Here is a 7,420-nt window from a genome sequence, read left to right as displayed (position 1 = left end):
TGCTCTTCGTTTCCCTTCTACACTCCTCAGAAATCACGGCCAGGGAGTGGGAGGAATCCCCGGGAGGGAGCTGGGGCTCTGGGTCCCAGGTGTATCCCAGCACTGTGCAGCTCACTGCCTCACCTCCTCATGCCCAGGGTTTGCCCTCCTGATGTGTTTCACTGTCCCTGTGAGATGGGACAGGAATAACGTCTTGCAGCCTTGGGGTTGGATTTTACTTTGGGGCTCAAGTGCTTAAGAAAATAACACAGCAGTGCTTAAGATTTTTGTTATAGCTGGTTCTCAATCTCTTTATTAAAAACTACTCTTACAATATGCAATATGCACGTGATGTAATATGCATATGGTGCATATGCATAAATGCAATATGGTGGCTGAATCACAAATTAAAGACAAACTGAAACTCACTGGACCATAGGCAGAAATCTGCAGGGCCTGGGCAGCCCTGTGTCCCACAGCTCAGCTGGGAACCTGGAAAACCAGCCTTTGAATGAAAACATCTTTCAAAAACCAGCACAAGTGACTGGCAGCTGATGCCATTTGTCTCTCTCCCTGCCGTCTGCCCAGCTTTGAACAAAAAATGGGCTTCTTCCACTCAGGCTTTCCTGACTCTCATTTTGCCCTGACTGTGTGTCCCGGCTCCAGCTGGGATAGAGTTAAAACCAGCAACAGGACATCAGTCCAACATCCTCATCTCGAGTTTGATGCGTCCTCAAACTGGCAGGATTTATTGTTGCCATGCTAATATAAACATAAGAACTTGAGAGATTGACCGGTGAAGACAAAACTCCTTCAGCTTTATGGTTTAAAACCAGCTCATTCTGCTGGGATGGTTTATAAGAAATCACGCTTTTCCCCTAGGCAGGGGTCAGGCAATCCTGGCTCGTTTTCCCCTGGTTTTAGCCTTTCTCTTCCCCATGTAGCCAGTGTTCAGACTAACACTGCTTTACATCACGGGGTGGAACTTTTACAGCCTGATAAGATACCAAGTGGCTCCTTTGAGTACAGTACCTCTCATAAATATTTATCCCAGAAACTGTAATAGTGAGAAGAGCAGCAAACTTCAGCTCATCGGGAATTCTAACTGATAGCTGAGTTCCCAGAGTATGTTTCCCTAAATAATATCTGAATTTCTAACACTGAATTGGCTTCCTTAATGCTTTTGACAAGGGTAGGAATTGGTAGCAGGGGACCAAACATTTGCATTGATTTTGACTAGCAATGAAGTTATGTCTAAATATCAAATTCAGGGCTTGTTTTAGTGCACATTCTTGTCAGAGTAACTGCCAGATTGCCATAAATGTAATTCCTGATGGAAAATTTATCACAAGTCAGTTCTATTACCTCAGCAGGACCAGGAGGTCTGGTTGCAGCCGTGCCTTCCACTGAAAGTATCACGAACTCCCAGAGAAGTCCTAGAAGTGGACTTGAGCCTTCTAGGGACCTGGCTATTTCATTTCAGAGTCAAGCTTTATGGCTCACATCATAAACTTCAATCAATGCTGAGACTGACCTTTATCTATTGGAAGGAACTTTACATGCATTAGAGGCCAAGCCAAGCACAAATGATCTCATTTATTTCAATTACCTACTTTGGTGATCGACACCTAGTCACATGGACAAGCCATTAGAGTACAAGGCCTATGATCTGCAAGGGAGGACTGTGCACATTTTATGTTGCAGCTACCTACAATGAACATTATTTAGAGGACTAATTCCTGTGCTTAGAATAGAAAATGCCAGGAATACCGCATAATTTTAACTTCTGCCAGCAGTGGATAACCAGCTTTCATTGGCACACCATACACAAGCTAGGACCTCAAGGGACTATTTCTGTGACTAAATAGCTGTGGTATTGGGCTATCAGTGTATGTACTTCACGTTCGCTTCTTCTGTACTTCCAAAGATTGCAGTGCAACCATTTTAGCTCTTTCCCTGCTGCATTTGTGACTTATATGGAAATGCCTCCCTGATCATACCCCTCTGTTTGCTTGACATCAATGGAGACTTCGTGACTTAATGCCCTCCCTCGTCTCCCACCTTAAAGTCTCAAACTTTTATTTGTCTCGTTACCTCTCAAATTGAAAGGAACAGGCCACCCAGGGAAGTGGTTGAGCCACCGTCCCTGAAGATATCTAAAAAATGGGTAGATGTGGTGCTTCGGAACATGGTCTAGTGGTGGTTTTGGCTGTGTTAGGTTAATGGTTGGGCTCAGTGATCTTAAAGGTCCCTTCCAACCTAGACGATTCTATGATTCTAAAAGGGCAGTCAGTGGGATAAATTCCTCAATTCAGAGCTACCTCTGCCTCTTTGCATCTCAAGGTCAGTGCAGCCGGAGGATGAACCAGTGCTTTTAACATCGCAGAGCATCGTGAGCAGAGGTGCAGCGGTGATGCCCTGGGCTGCTGGTACCAACATCCATCCTAACCTACAGGGATCCAGGACCGGCAGAGCTGAAACTAAATGCTGTGCATTTGGGAGTTAATTTTATGGTCAAAGAAAACAGGAAGGCAGGACAGACTTCTTCCTGAGGAGCCCAAACACAGGGTTACAGGTTTCACTAAGAAACAAAAGCACAAAACTGTTTCCTTCTACCCCAGACTCTAGCGAGCTGTTGCTCTGGCTGTTTTCAGGTTTGCCTTTCCTTTTCGGAGCTGCTTCCCAGACTGTATTCCCAGCACGGGTACAGCAGGGCAGGGCTGAGCAAACAAGTGCCTGGCGCCCAGCAAGATCACTGCGTGGGGTGGATTCTCCTCCCAGTCCAAAGGGAGACCAGAGCGCTTTAGTAGCATACCTATAAACCAGAAAAAAAAACCAGCTTGTTTGCCTGAACTTCTTAGTTTTATTCAGTCTTTTGTAAGGGCTGAGTGGACCCAGCAGTTTGTGGGGTATGGGATGAATTGTATCAAGTACTGGTTAATGACACATTTACATTTAGATAACGCATTATAGGAGTTCCAAGCATTTTGCAGACCTGGATTAATGCAATTCTGCAAGTTGTCTGCAAGAAAAATTGTCTCCTTTCCAGAAAAGTAGTGCTGCTGCCAATTGCAGGAATTCAAAAACCATAATTCAGGCCCCAAAATACCATGATAGGCTTAAATAGGTCTTAATAAGAACAACAACATGAATTAATGTCTTTATTCACCTTTTGCTGTGTGACTCATAATGGTTTTTTGGAGTTACGAAGATTAGACTTTTTTTGAACAAAAGCAAATTTCTCATCTAGTCATAGAATTGTAGAAGCTATCAAACAAAAAAATAAGACTGTTTCAACACCGTGTGCTGAGAAAACAAAAATATAACTTTGTCTGAACTTTCTGTGTATTCTTCAAATGAATTACCATGCTGTTTGGAAATACAGAGATATTTAACTCCTATCTTTAACTAATCTAAAGGATAAAGAGGTTGTTATCAGCCTAAGGACTTTGAGTTATGTTCATGGAACAGTAGTGCTGGTAGTAAATTTTTATGAATGACTTTTGCTGGAAAGTTAAACGGCACAATGAGCAGCTAATGTAGAAAGAGAAGCAATACGTGTTCAACGCCTTCGACGTTCCTGTGATCTACTGTGACAAGACCACAGCGAGGAGAGGTGGGATGAGGACAGGATGTCACCCTTTGTGGTAGTTGGTTGGGTTTTTTAAGAAAACCAGAGAGGTTTTTTTCTTCTTTGTTAACCAAAACATGTTCAGCTACATTCCTATTTATTTTGGAAACATTTTAATTTTCAGTTCAGTCTTTAGGCTTTTGCTGAATTTATTTTAGCTTTAATCTATTTGCATCTTTTACTTACTGTGCTGCATCGCTTGTGCAAAAGTGTTTAATACTTTTTTTTTTTTTTGACTTCTCATATTCAGGAACTGAGAAAAACTGGTCAGGAGGTGTGTCCATCACTTTCGCTGCGAGGGAGGGAGGGTGTTCCCATTAAGCCTCGGCTGCTTTAAGTGCAAACTCCGACATTTTACGTCCAAGTCTACTTCATTTACAGCACCGCGCAGTGCTTTGCACCACACTGACCGAGATGTTTGGAGACCTTCCTTCTACTCTGCTGCAAAGTCAGCGATTCCCAGTGGAGCGGGCAGCAAAGGAGGAATGATTTCTACAACTGCAACAGTATTGACTAACTGCAAGATCACCTTTGTCAGACATTGACACTTTCATTAATTCTCTCTTAAAAGATAGCTTTATTTTAAAAGTCTTTTTTTACTAAGAATTGAATTTTCTTTACTTAAAAAATGTAAATCAGGTTGTTTTATTAATCTCCATTAAGACCTCTTTTGCTTCCAGTAACTTCTTAACTCAAAAAGAAAGAAGGAAATACAAGCCTATTATTACATTTGATATTCTGGTTATTTTTAAAAACAGGCATGAGCAAAGTAGCAGGTTTTGACAATGGTATAGCATTTCAGGTAAAAATAAAAGCTGACTTTTGTGTATATAGTTTGACTGCAACAGAATTTTTGCAGTCAGTTCCTATGAAGTACTAATTACTCTTAGAATTGGTAACTTCATATCACTGCAAGTTTTTACTAAATTAAATTCGGTGACCATGACAGAAGCAAATTTATTTTCTTTATTTTGTTTTTGTCCTTTATTTTTGGCTGCTTATGGAATCCAGTTTTAAATATGCCACATTTGCAGACTTCCTGCTACCCTTTAAGAATGAATGTCAGTTTTGATGGTTTTAGGTTTGTTTTTCTTTGCTTTTAATAACTAGCTATTATGGAAGTTATGTGTGTATTTCTGTGTAGATATTTTCTAGGTTACTTGCAGAAAGGAAAGAAGTTTGTTGAGCAAGCACAGGTATTTGACATAGTAGAAATGCTGTGAAGGGAATGTTACATAAATATTAAATAAGTTCTGTTTAAATAGCATGCCATTGTTTTCTGTTATAAATAATAAAGATTTCATTCATATAACATATAAATGCATGTGTTCTTAATTTATTTGCAAAACATTAGTTCGTTATCTCTTATACGCCTAATATAAACACTTCGTATCTTTAGCACAATTCCATGTATTTGTAGCGCTGTTCTAAATTTTTGTTACTAATTTTTACCCAATCTAAAAAATAATCAAAGATTTTCATGCCATTAGGGATTTCTGTAGGTGACTTTTGCTTCTGTATTTAGACAGGCTGTTATGGTGGTTTCTACTGACCGTTGAAAGCTGGAGCTCAGTCAGTTGCTGGGGAAGTTCTCTTGGCCAGTGCCATGAAGCATGTGGACGGCTTTTTGTTGGAAGAGTAAAGCTATTTATGTGGAGGAGCAAAGTTTCTGGATGCATGACAGATGCATTATATGAAATATAATTTAGTTCTGAGGACAAGAGCTGTGATCATCCCGTGCGCCCCCAGGAGGGCTTCCAGGAGGAACACGTGGGACCAGCCATAGAGGTGACAACGAGGGGACATCTGTCGCCCACAGGAGGCCACACGGCTGAGCTAAGTGGGCACCTGGCACAGAGCAGGCCTGCTCTCCCCTTCATCGGCTGCTGCTGTCTCAACACTTCCGAGTGGAATGCTGGCCCTCTGCCTTGCTACCAATCCAAATAATAATTTATCTCACTCCTCTGATTGCCTTACTATCCTTATAGGCAAAAAGGAAACTTTCTTTCTGGCTGTGTTATGGTTCCAAACCACATCCAAGTCCCATTTACCTGCACTTTGAAAGGGAAAACTTACAAGAGGAAGGCAAGCAAAAGGCAAGAAAACAAAAGAAAGACAAGAAAGCACGAGGTTCTCAAGGGCCTTAATTATATTGGCTCGGGAGAATTCAAAGCCAACAGGTGACTAGCTCACTCCTCCATTTTTCTTTCCAAACAGAAACTCGTATTTCTTGTATGCCCCTCAAGGCCCTTGCTTGCTTGCCAGCTTGACAAGGAGTCTGTAGTCACTACAGACATGGAATGGCAGGCATGACAGACAGTCATTACATATGCCGTGTTTGCTGAGCAGCCATGGACTGGCCGGGGTGAGCTCCAGCTAGCCATGAGAGCCAAAGGGCTGTCGTCAGACCTGCCAGGTGGTAGCCAGGCAGCTGGCAGCACCTCTGGCTACATGTTTCTTGCTGCTAACTTTTGATGCCAAGTCTTGCTGCAAAATAGCAGAGATCACAACAGAGAGAGAAGCCGTATGAAGTGAGGAGCATTAGTGCTACTTATGCAGGCCAGGATGGCAGGACCTCAGTGGGCAGAGCAGGAGGACAGTAGTACGTGGTCTTCCGGGGGCCTCTCAGAGGTGGTGTGCAGGGAGGATTCTGCTATGCTAAAATCCTTCAAGATCTATGGAGACTCACATTAGAAACACTGTGGCTTTTTCTTATTTAGATTTAAAGTAGTTTCATTTTCTTTAGCTAGACTATTATTTATGATAGACTTCAGCATATGCGTCAATAGCTGACTATGGTCTTCTGCTTCCGTAAATGTGGTTAATGTTTCTGTAACTGCTTTAAATACATATTGTATGCAGACACTAATGTGGCTTCTAGACATGCAATTTTTAATCTTGTAGTTCAAGGTCAAAATCTCACCCCTATATAACTATATGTCTTACATACATTGGCCTGCCATCATGCTAAACTCTTTCTTAAATTAGAGAGGGAGGAGTTTGTTGGTTTACTTGTATTTCAGAAAACTTTTGAAAAGAGTGTGCCAAGGACAGCTAGAATCGCTGCAGTAAATGTATAGTGACAGAGCCTGTGCAGAAGGGTTTTCTCTACCATGTACACACATCAGTCTAGATTGCTGTAACCAAGATCTTCTGATTCCCACAGCAGGACCAGGAACAAGCATTTTTCCCCTCCAAGTTACCGCTCTGGAAAACAGAACAAGCAAGAACAAGCAGGAACAAGCAAGCACTGGTAGCTGCTGCCTCGCAGCAGACGCCACCCACCAGGGATGCAGGTGTTCTGCACAGTACCTATGGTGCTCGTAGAAAATCCTGCCTTCCAGAGCCAAGTATTTAAATCCTTTTGTGGATCTAAAGCATTCTGGTCCTTTGGCCTCTCTTCTACTTAAATAGAAGTGCTCAATCACCGTGCTGATGAAATACTGCAGGTAGGAGCTATTAAAGTAGTGGCCTTCAGATGTGGAGCTGGACCATGGGCAAGGCTTGCCTGGACCACTCCCAGCTGGCAGGCCTATAAGTCCTCAGCCTCCTCATGGCAGAGTCCGTGTTTCTTATCATCCTCAGGTCCCTGGGGAGCAAGATGCACTGTGCTGCGCATGGGGGCTGGCAGGGCTGGAGGTCACCTACCACTTCTTCAGGAACATGCCTCCCAAAACACAGCAGGCAGCACTGAGTCCTGCACAGGCATTCAGAATGACATCTTTCAGTCACCTCTGGTAGAAAAGGAGGCAGTACGCTCTCAGCACGCAGAAGGCAAACTGACGTATGTGTTTGTTAAGTAGCCTGGCT

Source organism: Rissa tridactyla, chromosome 2 (genome assembly GCF_028500815.1).
Source record: "Rissa tridactyla isolate bRisTri1 chromosome 2, bRisTri1.patW.cur.20221130, whole genome shotgun sequence".
NCBI lineage: Eukaryota > Metazoa > Chordata > Aves > Charadriiformes > Laridae > Rissa > Rissa tridactyla.
The sequence above is the reverse complement of the archived record's forward strand: the minus strand, read 5'-3'. Positions refer to the sequence as shown.